Consider the following 13,455-nt stretch of genomic DNA (forward strand, 5'->3'; position numbering starts at 1 on the left):
TTCATAAGGGCTGGTTTTAGCCGATTAAGCTGGTATAATAGGCTGGTTTTAGAGGAGTTTTAGACACTTTTTAGCTGGTCTTACCTGGTCAGGTTGGAAGTCCATTGACCCACCAGCTTCAGACGACCATCCAGCTTTATCAGCTTCTAGGACCAGCATAGTTACTTCTATTTTAAACCAGCTAAGAACAATTAAGTTTAGCCAAGCTAGCCAAGCTTCCAGCCTGGTTTAAGGTGGTTGGTCAGCTAAGATCATCAAAAAAGTGTCCAAAACCCATCAAAAACTAGTCTTCTAACCAGCTAAAACCAGGTTGGAAAATCAGGTTAAAGCTTAGGCTGATTTTAGCCAATCAGTAGAGATAGCTAATTGCACTGTTTAAATAAGAAACACATTATTTAGTGCATCTAGGATGTCCCCAAAATTCCTTTAAATTAAAGCCGTATCAGTTTTTCGGTCTCTTCATGGAATACTACCCCTGTTTCTTAATCCTGACCACTGTTTTGTCTAGTTTTACTACATTCTTTCACCTGTCCTGGTATCTTATTTCTAGTACTTGACATTGCAATACTGCAGATATTGTTACCTTTTGTAAAGTCAACTGTTTGATATTTTTTATTAAATATATTATTATTATGTTAATATATTAATTGGAAATTAATATTAATTGGAAAATCGAATGAGCAGTCATTGTTTTTACTCTTATATTAAGCCTTATAAAATCCCTTAAGTACCTTGAAATCCATTGAACCTAATTTATTGATCAGTTAAAAGGCATATAATTTATATATCATATATTACATAACATCATGTATTACAATATCATATATTATATCACGTAATATAATAAATAAAGTATTAATTAAAGCATTGTCCACATGGTGGCACCACAACATAAATTTAGACAAAGTTGCATAAAGAAAGTAACAGTTGCTGCCATGAATTATTCTAACAGTGTTGATTTTTGCTTTTTAAAATGTCTTGCTTTTTGCCATTATTATGGTGTTGTATGTTTTTTATGGTTGATATTGCTATTAATATTATAATGATCATTAATTGTCATAAATTAAATAAGTGTTTTTCTTATTGATAAAGAATGTTACTTAAAAAAAAAATTTGAAAAGTAAACTCTTACAAAAAGTCCTTACAGTGATGCCATAGAATAATTATTTGTATTTCTTCAAAAAAACAAAAACAAAAAAAAAATCAGTTGAAGGTTTTAAAAAACCTTTAGTGAAACACAAATGTTCTTCAAATCTTGAAGGATTCATGCAAAAATGGTTCTTCTGTGGCATGGTGAAGCACATTTATTATTAAGAGTGTAGTTGTGTGTATTAGTATAGCATCCAAAAACATTTTGTCCTGTTATAAAACTTCCTATCTTACACAGCCAACAGAATGGCAAAGGTCATCCAGACTTCCTATCGTCTGTTTAAATTCTGTTTGGCGTTTGTTTAGACCTCTTTAGTGTGCGTCTGTTTGCCAAAACTAAAGGCCCAGTAAACCAAACTGGTCAGGAATTTGCGTCATAGCCATTCACATTAGAGTGAATGCTGTTCTCCGGCTGTCTGTCCAAAGGTACAACGCAGGCCTCTGCCGAGTAAAAGGGAGAAACACAAAGTCTTTTCAAAGTAAAGAAAGAGAGAGTGTGTGTGCTTTAAATACTTGCGAATAAAAATTAGACTTTTGAATGAGACTTTTGTAGCTTAAATCCATTCAGATTCTTTATATGCAGATTTACATTGTTTATCTGCCAGAACATCTGATCTGATTAAGACTCATCTTGCTCTCACTGGTATACCCATTCTACGTCTAATATGAATGAGAATGCAAATATAAAAATAATTATTCTTATACAAACAAAAAATATTCTTCTATTCATATGAAACTTAATATCCCTGGTTGATAGGGAAATTAATGTATAATTTGATCACATCTGTTATTATAAAGCTCGATGTACTGTAATAAAAGGATAGACATATATAACAAAAACTATCATGTCAATACAGGCAGCAGAGGGCATCCTTGCTCCTGCATCCATTGTGCATTTAATGTGTTTTTTTTTTTCAGACGGACATGTTTACAATATAGCAAGTAACTTATCACAGACAAGCCAATAATTCAATTTGCTGACTAAATGAATGAGCTGAAGCTGGTGCTTTATTCAGTTTGGCCACTTCACTTAGATTCAGTCATTTTGCTCCCACTGGTGTGTTGCATATGTCTGACATTAAACTTCTGGCTTGTATAAACTCAGAAAAGACACACCGTTCACTTTCCCTCACTTTCTTTCTCTCTCTTTATCTCTAGTCATTTTGTTACAATTAACTCTACATTTGTATTTCCGAATTTATATTGCCAAAGCAGCTCCTTAAAATATAAATATATATGATTACTATGTTTTCTAATGGATTTAAAATTAAAGGGGACATATCATAAAAATCTGACTTTTTCCATGTTTAAGTGATATAATTTGGTCCCCAGTGCTTTTATCAACTTGGAAAATGTGAAAAAGATTATCCCAGTAATTTAGGTTTTGGTATATCATTCTTTGCAAGCATGTGAAAAAATAGGTCAATGAAATTTTGCTCCCCTTGTGATGTCAGAAGGGGATAATTCCCGCCCCTTAATCTGCACTACCCAACCACGACACTGCCATTTAGTGCAGAGATCAGCTCATTTGCATTTAAAAGGACACACCCAAAATGACACATTTTTGCTCACACCTATAAAGTGGCAATTTTAACATTTTGAGCTAGAAAAAATAGAACAGTGAATATAACTTTCTTAAAAATCATATAACACAAAGCTAATTATTCACTGCCCCTCTTACAGTGTCAGGATGTGCTACAACACTGCTTTATTTGTTTTTAATAGGATATGGGAATTTGTATGCATTTATTAAACAACCTTTTGCAAACATATTGGCATCTCATGTATTTAGTCAGAAAGGTATTATTCCTTGCAGCATCCAATGTACATAGACAAAAATGGTCCCTATAGCAGTGAAAAGTACATCTTAAAAAGTATACATTTGCACCTAAAAGTTTATATTAGTACCTCAGAGGTGTATATTGGTACCAAAGAGTGCATACTAGTATCTCAAATGTACATATTAAAATCAAACTTATAAATATCTGTACCTAAATGGTACATATAGGGCCTTATTAAAGGGCACCGGTTCCAGATACCAATTTTTTCTGAGAGTGTAGGCATATTGCCCGTCTCTTTCTGCCTTACTTTGTCTCTCTCTCTTCCCCCATCTCTATGAACTTGGCTTGTCCAATGTTCTTGGCAATATTGGGTATAAAAAAAGTATATGGCAGGAAGCAAGGAAGGATAATGACAGCAGGAACAGCAGAAAATTGATTATATTTTAAAAACTGTTACACAATGGATTCCTTGATGATATTTCACTGTGAATTATAAAGTGTGAAGCTATCAGGATGATCATCATGGTGACAGCACCAAACCAGAGACTTCATTTGTTTTGACAGTTGTAGAATCCAGACTGGGTTGAAGTGCAGTGAAGAAAAGCAAGACTAAACACAGCCAAGATTCACAGCTGGTTTTACAAGTCTATATCTTCTGATCTTGCCGTTTATATTTGTATTGGCTTTGGTTTGTTTATAATCTGTTGTTGAGGAGGCTCTTTCGAAGAATCTAATATAGGTGTGATTTCCAGGACAGGGTTTAGTCCCAGACTATTTAGGCTGCCTTAATTTAAAACACCTCGTACTGAAATATCTTAGCATATCAGTGCCATTGATTTCTCTCAAGATGCACACCAGTATTGTTTTGTATAAGGTTTGTTTGCAAAACCTACTTAAATGTGCTAACATAACTAGTCCTGGATCAATCTTTAGGTTTCCCAGACAGGGATTAGACTAGTCCTAGACTAAAATAAATGTAAGAGCTGTCCAAAATGACATATCTTAATATAAATCAATGCCCTTTGTTTTGCCTCAAAATGCACACAAGTAATGTTTTTAGTAAGGCACGTTTGTTAAAACTAGTTATTTCGTAATTAAACTAAGGCTTAGTCCTGGTTTAAGCTGATCCCTGTCCGGGAAACCACCCCTTAATCTTCAAATGCATGGTAGGTTTCCACGTCGGTTGTGTCTGGGTCCTGATCCCCCTTTTTGCTAAAATGAACAGTTGGTCTTGCATCCTGTTTTAGCTGGTTAAACTGGTAATACATGTTCCCCAGCTTCACAGATAAGGCTTAAGGCTGGTCCCAGACTAAAACACATATTTGAGGTGTCTCAACTGAAAATAACTTGCACTGAAAGATCTTAAAATATGCCAGTGTCACTGATTTGTCTCAAGATACACACCAGTAACATATTTTTCTAAGGCATGTTTATAAAAGATGCTTAAACGTTTAATTTAACTAAGGCCTAGTCCTGGCTTTAGCTAAGCCTTGTCTGTGAAACTGGGCCTTTGTGTAATTTAGAACGTAACATTTATTTCGATAGTCCACTTTAGGCCCTTTTACGTTTTATAAGTAACTACTTATCAACTACCAATCTTTAGGAGTATTAGGAGTGTCTGTTTAATCTATCACTTTATTGTGATGATCCCTCAACAGCCATTCTACTGACATAAATATCTTTGCAAGTAGGCTACATGTCAACTTTTTTCAGTAAGGCTAACCTTTTCCCTAACCTTATTCCTAATACTCAAATCAGCTTGTGACGAGGAATCTTACATCCAGTTACGACACAGTTATCATTTTCACGTCCAGCAACACGCTGTTTAAATAGCAAATGCACTTGCGCTCATCTGTTCTCCCATGGGCGTGCTGGTCTGAAAACGGGGTGTGTTCAGTCGCATTATTGGGTGTTATTATTATGAGGCAATTGAAAACAATTGCGCCATTGACCAACTAAAACCTGGTCTAAAGTCAATGGCGCAGTCTTATTTATTTATTTAAAGGGCGCATTAGTAATATGTGCCTATAGGCAGGTGCACAATACCCGTACACATTGCTTATACACAAAGGGACGCACAGCAGTTCGGCCTTTAAAAATACAACATGCTGTACCAACACACTTTAGCAATTTCAATAAAAGGCACAGATAAAAATAGACTTCTTATGCCACTTAAGGTACAAAGCGTGACACCATGTGTCTGTCCTTTTACAGAAAAAGTTAGCAAGATGAGGTACGTCACCAGCCCAGCCGCCATTTCCCCATTTCACTTCCCTGAACTCATGCTGTGAAGGAGTTGAAAAATAAATCACATGTTTGAACTATAAAAACTCCACTTTCCTGTGAAGCTTTTTCACATGTGTTTAGTACGTACTGTATAGGGGCGGTTTTGTCTCAAGATGCACACCAGTTGTGTTCATTTATAAATTATGCTTTTAAAAATATTCTAATTTAACTAATATAAGGCCTACTCCTGGTTTAAGCTAATCCCTGTCTGGGAAACTGACCCATAGTTCTAAAACAAATATCATTTTTTTATTTTACGGTCAATACTTGATTCTGTAAATTGTTTTCTCAGACGTGATCAATGATTTTGTACTTTTGCCTTAAATACATTGTCAGAAAAAAATCTTTCCTGTCCTTGGGGCGGTACGGAGGGGCAACCTTCCGATCTCTCTGATGAAGCCAATAGGAAAGTGACTTAAACTGCAATTCATCAACTGGCCGCTAGAGGCTGGCTCCAAAAGGGACCCCATTTTAAAATGCCCAACTTTATGGCAGAAAATAATATGTTTACAGCCTGGTACAAAACGTGTTTTTGGTCTATATAGCTAATAAAATTATTTTGTAACTCAATTATATTAAGCCTACATAATAAGCCTGTAAAATTAGGGGTGTGGCCACTTGAGTGACAGGTGAACTGTCACTGCTGTCACTATACTGTCGAGCTAGATGGGCATGGTTTTAGCAACCTGCCACCTCAGCTTCACCCACGAACACTACGTCCATATTTTTTACAGTCTATGGGTGGTACCCTTTTAAAAACCACACCCTTGCAGTAGTACATCAAAAATGTACATAAATGTACAGTATATATCTTATATGTCCCTTAATGCACTTTAGAACTCTGCTTGGGACCATTTTTGTACCTTCAAATTTCCAAACATTTTCATCATCAGCTCACTCATCCATAATCTCATGTCCGTCCATGACAACCCAATCCAATACTACATCTTTCTTTCTCAACCCAAATGTGTAGGAGGACAAGTCAAGAGTTTGAGAACAGAATGTGAATGATCCACCATTGTATTATGAGTAAAAGGCTTATTGTCTTCGCAAGACACAGAGTGAAAAATAAACTCCCCCCACACACACTCTCTCAGACTGTTGACGTCACAATTATTTGATATTCTTGTGAGATCTGTTGGGCTCGTGCCTATGTGGTTGACCTTTTACGTTGCATAGTTACTCAAAAAACACCAAAAAAGGGCTTAGAGTTCAGCTGGACGATTTGGGCACCAGTACGGCCATTGTTACATCACTGGATAAACCCATTAACCCTCCGATCAAGATAAGACCACATAAGTTCATCTTTTAAGAACATGTTTATCTTAAGCAGGCCACTGGATGCTCAACAAAGGCTAATGTTTATACTTTTGCTTGAAGTTACACAGTATGCGTCAACTCAAAATGAACACACGTATACAATTAATGCCAAGTCCTGAATATCTGTCTGCCAGGACATTACCAAACTTGATTCATCAAAAGTAAACAGGCGATTTGGTGTGATATATTATAGATTTTATTCACTTTCTTTGGGGGGTAGAGAAACTGCACGCCCAGTTTCTTAATGCAGCCTATCATAATGTAAAGGTACCTATACTTTACAATAATACAAATTAGACAATTCAGACCATTTCATTATTTTTTTTTCGCTGGTATCAATGTTTGGTATATAATAAAAAAGAAAGAAAAATACTATTAAGTGCACTCAAGAAAAGGTAAAAAAGTTGTCACTGGGTTGCTAAAAATTTCATAATATGTAGCCTACCATTTGGGTACAGATATGTACGTTTGAGGTACCAGTATATTACCTACCTTTGAGGTACTAATATGCACCTTTTAAGTACAAAAGTGTACTTTTTGAAAAGGTACCGCCCCAATGACAACTTTAGTACCTTCTTGTAACATTTTTTCTGAGAGTGTATATATAAATATTTATTGCATCACATGGTTAGTGTGGTAAGCGGTTATTATTATGATTATTATTACATAATGGAATTGCAAGTCCAAGTAAGATTGCAGTTATGTCAATGTATATAGATGGCAGGGTGTATAGATGTTGTCTACTGTACCTTACATAACCTCCATAAATTTTTGCAGATAAAAAGACATTTTCAATTACCAGAAAGTCAGCAGAAAAAAATGCAATAGTACAAAAAGCGTATTGTTCACAATGATTTTTAAAGCAATGTTGTGAGTGTTGAGAATTTTTTTTGTTTATGTGTATTGCTGCATTATTTTAAGGAATATTGAACTAAGAAAAAATAATGCACACCCAAGTAATGCGACACGATGCAAAGCATTATTTTCAAATAATTTAAAGGACCGGATTCAATTATTACGCTTATATCACGGTTAACACAAACATTGTTCTGGTGGTTATTTTAAGACATTTGACGGGTTAGGTGTGCATTTTACAGAAAAATTATGAACACACATCGGACTTTTCTCAACAAATCAGAATATAGCATTCAACAGGCCCATAATGCTAATTAATATTATGTTGCTACTAATAACTTAACTTAAGTTAACATAGTAATTTACCAAAAAAAAGGCCTCTGTAGGTGACATGAGTTCATAGCTCTTAGTCAAGCACAATTTATGCCACCTACTTAAATCTTACTGTACTGTCAAGATGACATCCTGGGCTTTCTAGTAATGCCACATTTTGCGAGGTTGGGGCTGAGAAAGCACACAAACTTTCATTTCAAAGAAGCAGCTATTGCAATTTCCACATTTTATGGCAACACGGGAAGTACGTATTCCATTTCTTGCAAATCATGTATGTACGTGTACGTATGTGAGTGCGTGTGTGAGAAAGAGAGACAAACAGAGAAAGAGAGAGAGAGAGAGAGAGAGAGAGAGAGAACTGTAAAGGGTCAAATGCAGCCGTAGCCCCTCATGCTCTCCGAGTTTCCTGGAATCTATAAAATTTAATGGCCGTCACCCTAAACCATTTACACATTCACACGCTACTGTCTCACACACTGCTCTATACATAAACAAAAGGTCCTCTGATGTGCACTCAAAGATTTCCTCTACGAATAAGTAGGATATGTGATGGAAGGGCCACAATCTCTTTTCTTCTTTACTTCTTTCTCGATTTTGTAAGACATTTAGACAAAACTACAAACACCAGACTCAAGCTCTCTGTTCTTCCTTTATCCAGGCAGGCACGTCTCAGACATCTGGTTTTGTCTTTTCGTCTGGTCTCTGTCTTACCCCGAACACGTGATTGTGCGTTTGTATCTCGCTGTTATGTAAGTCACAACCGCGCCTGCTTCGCAGATTCCCGTGTGATTCATTGAATCATGAATTTTTTTCCGGTGAAAATTGTTCATAAGCTCTTGTTCACTGCTCTCAGACATGGCAAATTACGAAACCTGAAATTAATTCAGCAGATGAGTGCAATGCATTCATTACAAACCAATTATATGACTAAATATGGATTGGACAGTTCTTCTGTGAATAATAGGTAGTTTAATGCAATTAAAACACGTAATTGCAGCAATTTCGGGTTTATTTCTAGAAAACGACTAGTTCTTACATCATCTCAATGAGTTATGTTGTTTCCATACATAGTGGTGTCATCCATGTTTACGATAGAGTTTATTTAAATCTTATCACTTCTCTCCACATGTGTAATCGTGGTGTCTATCAAAGGTTTTCTGAATTAGGAATCATTCATTAGTTTCACTGGAAATCATACAGAACAAATAACATCTTTTTTTTTCAATTAATAATAGTGTCATGTTGAAAACTAAAGCTTAATGGCCACAAGTATACACTAGGAAGTAAGAAAACACAGATAGCTGCATGTGTTCTTGTTGCTTGCCTACCATTTTCAGTAACAAAGAAATGTTGAAAATGATGTCTGATTTTATTCACACACTGTAAAAAATCTTTGCTGCCTTAAAAAAAAAAATTTCCGACATTTTTTAATATGTCGACGCCTCTCTTACTTTTTCTTGGTTGGGTGACTTCTCGGGGACTAATGGGATAGTAGTATCCATCGAATAAACACTTTAAAATCTTGCCAAAAGTAGTAGGTCATAGGGTTTTTTAGCATACTATTTTTTGAATATGAATTCTCGCCTACTATGTGTGTCTTTCATGCACGTGTGTTGACTGGTAGCTGCTTTTCTCTAATCAGCCCATTTATATACAGTGACAACTTGTACCTCAATACAAATGGGTTTGCGGGTGTGTGACTTTCTTTGTGTCACCATGTACCTGTCAGTGCGTGTGTAAGTGTGTGAGAGTGTTCATTTTCCCTGCCTGTGTTCCCTTGGGGTTTTGTATTACTGGGTTAAGGTTACAAAGCATGATCTTCTGCTAACATGTATAATTCAGAGCTAACCGGGTAGATGCCAATGACCCAGGTTTTATGTACTACCTACACCTACTGTACAGCCAAACTGCTATTGATTAGAACTTTTATGTATTGACAGAGCCACTATAGTTGAGCTATTTTTAGGTCATCTTAGTTTGACTAACCTTTCTCCTAGAACACACAAGACCATCTGTTCTACTTGTATTTATTTATTTATTCTTCACTTTATTACAGCATCTATGGCTACTTGTATGGCGAGAAACAGTTTATCTATACAGTAGTTGATATTATACACACATTGTGGGATGGGCAATTTACATGTCCAATTCACCTACAGGTGCTGGTCATAAAATTGGAATTTCATCAAAATTTGATTTATTTCACTAATTCCATTCAAAAAGTGAAATTTGTATATTATTTTCATGCATACACACATACTGATATAATTCAAATGTTTTTTTAATTTTTTATTTTGATGATTATAACTGACAACTAAGGAGAAAATTTGAATATTGTGAAAAGGTTCAATATTCAAGACACCTGGTGCCACACTTTAATCAGCTAATTTACGCAAAAACCTGCAGAGGCCTTTGAATGGTCTCGTAGTCTAGTTCTGTAGGCTACCCAATAATGGGGAAGACTGCTGACTTGACGGTTATCCAAAAGACAACCATTGACACCTTGCACAAGGAGGGCAAGACACAAAAGGTCATTGCAAAAAGGTTGGCTGTTCACAGAGCTATGTGTCCAAGCACATTAATAGAGAGGCGAAGGGAAGGAAAAGATGTGGTAGAAATAAGTGTACAAGCAATAGGGATAACCGATGGTTTGGGGGGCCATGTCATCTGCTGGTGTTGGTCCACTGTGTTTTCTGAGGTCCAAGGTCAACGCAGTTATATGCAATATGCAACCCAGTCTCACAAAATTTTGTTATATAGTCACATACATTTTTTATTCTTTTTCGTGATATTATCACGAATTTCCGTGTTTTTTCTTGATCGTATAACGAATTTCTGTTTTCGCGTGACTATCACGTACTGGTTACCCAACTGTTTTGTCCTATTTTCTTACCATTGTAAGAAAAAAGGACAAATAGGACAACCCTAACCCTAACTCTAACCTCCGTGAGACTGTGTAGCAATATGCCAGACCCAACAATGCAGACGAGCTGAAGGCCACTATCAGAGCAACTAAGTATTGAGTGCTATACATGCTCATATTTTTCATGTTTATATTTTTCAGTTGGTCCAGATTTCTAAAAATACTTTCTTTGTATTGGTCTTATTCTAATTTTCCGAGATACTGAATTTGGGATTTTCTTTAGTTGTCAGTTATAATCATCAAAATTAAAAGAAATAAACATTTTATATATATTAGTCTGTGTGTAATGAATGAATATAATATAAAAATGTCACTTTTTGTATAGAATTAGTGAAATAAATCAACTTTTTGATGAAATTCTAATTATATGACCAGCACCTGTATATCCAGCATGTGTTTGATATGTAGGGGAAAACCGGAGTAATCTTAGTAAACTCACGGTGACACCAGGAGAACACATGCAAACACCTACCCCGGCCGAGCCTCGAACCAAAGACCTTCTATGCCACCCCAATGCTACTTATTATTGTTATATTACAGTTTTTTTCGATTGCTAAACGACAGTGGGCACAACTGGAGTCCCATGTGCAAAACTCTAACTACAGTCTGCACAGCAGCAGTTCATGTGGACCAAACTCTAGTTCGTTTTTCATTGGTTAAACACAGTTTTCAAAACTTTACACACTTATCCCATGACTTTAACCACAACCTGCACAACACTGTGGATTTACAGCACTTTGTTCAAATGCTAACACACTGCTGTCAAAACTGTGAACCACACATTCAAAACAGAATTGATTTCAGCCTTGTGCCTTTCAAACACTGCTGATTGCAATTTCATATAAATATAAATTCCAATTTCATTTATATATTTCATTTATATATAATATTACTTTTTAAATAAATATGATAGGTAGAGCTTAGAAAGACAAATTTTGGAAATGGAACAAGGAAGACGGGTTTGTGGAGGGAGAAGGGTGGCAGGTAGTGGTCTGATGCTAGAGAAAGGCAGGATTAGCTCCTCAATTATTTGTTTGAATTACAGTATGTACTTTTAGTTTCTACCTTTTTTCCTCATTACTATAATTCCATAAACTACTACAGACTATTGAAGCAAACTGCAAATTTTCATTTACCTTAAAGAATTGTTCTGGTCAAAAAATTTCAATAAATCATGTGATAAATCAATCAATAAATATATCATTATTTGAAGAAAATATTACTTTGTATGAAGTCACTGAAATTGTTCAAACTGTAAAGATAAAAAGTTAGTAATTTTTTCTGTATTGGTGTTTGATGTTAGTGTTTTTCCTCTTAGTGTGTTGTGAGTGACAGTGTGTGTTATCTCAGTGAGGGTTGTCTTTAGTGTTTGGCTGCACTGAGCTGTTTTGAGTCATGTGTTAAGAGTTGTGGTCAGGTGACTTTTGGTATTGCAGGTTGTAGTTAGAGTTTTGCACATGTAGCTCCATTTGTGCCCACTGACGTTTAGCAATCGAAAAAAACTGTAAACATCAACATTACTAGAATGTACTATTTATACTAAAATTTTTATTTTTAACCCAATTATGGGTTCAAACAACAGAGCATATGTTAAATTACAACCCAACAGGCTGGGTTTGTCCCTTTTTGACCTAATGCTGAAATAACCCAGCATTTTTTAGAGTGTTAAAACCAGTAGGGCAAGGTTACTCCAATATTGCTTAAGACAAGAGATTTCCTTTCTTACGGGAAACTGCTTGTATCTCCCTTCACATGCCCTCTCTTTAGGTATTCAAACCCTGGCCTTTAATACTGCATGTGACGTCCAGACGTTCTAAATGATCCAAAGAGTTTGGGATTGAATTCAGATGACTTCCCCAAACTTGGGTGGTGGTTAATCACGGCTGAAACAATATATCCAGTTTAGAAATGGCCTGGGAGAAAAGGCATTTCAATATACAACAGAGTAATGCATACATATGCAATGAGTAAACTCGGCACATGGAAAGGTTTTCCTTTTCATCAGCTGTAACAAGTTAATAAACCATCGGCTAGGTTACCAAGACAGAGTTTGGACAGCACAGACAACATGGATACACCGACTGAATTAACCTTGCGGATTTAAAATAGGATTGTGCCCTTTAACCCATAACCCCTCCATATCATCAATCCAGATTTCAGCATACAACACACAATCCTGTTTTTCTTCTCATATAGACCAAAGGCCGCCAAATAGAGAAGGTGCTGAGAGCCCACCGTCCATGCTTAGTTCATGGAAAGAGGATGTAATGTAAAATTAGCAGCTTTCTCTGAATAACTAGAATAGCATATTTCCATATTAGGAAGGGATCAATTGTCTATAATTTAAGACTTTGACATGGTGATATCATGACTGTCTCCCTGAATTTTGGTTCTGCATTTGTCGAAACTTAAAAAAAAAAAAATAGCTGTCACTGTAGCGGTACCTTTTAAAAAAAGAACACCTTTGCATCTAAAGAAATCATATAAGTATTCCATAATAGAGGTAAATAATGATACCAAAGAGCATATTAATACATTTAAGGCACATTTTGGTACCAAATGTATGCATATTTTTGCCATTTTGGTAGGCCACCCCCAATCATTGTTCAGCATGCAAATTTTAAGTTATCCCAATGTGAGTATTATAACCTCATGAAAGTTCCTGTTTGGCCTTATTTCAACATCTCTTGTCTAAGTCCATGTGAATAATGATTTCCATATAGTCAAAATATTCAAAGATACAAGTCTGGCTGTAGATCTGTAATGAGATATTGGCAGTGCTAACTGAGCAGGATCTACTAGTATACG

The sequence above is a fragment of the Paramisgurnus dabryanus genome, chromosome 7 (genome assembly GCF_030506205.2).
Source record: "Paramisgurnus dabryanus chromosome 7, PD_genome_1.1, whole genome shotgun sequence".
In the NCBI taxonomy this organism is placed as follows: Eukaryota; Metazoa; Chordata; class Actinopteri; order Cypriniformes; family Cobitidae; genus Paramisgurnus; species Paramisgurnus dabryanus.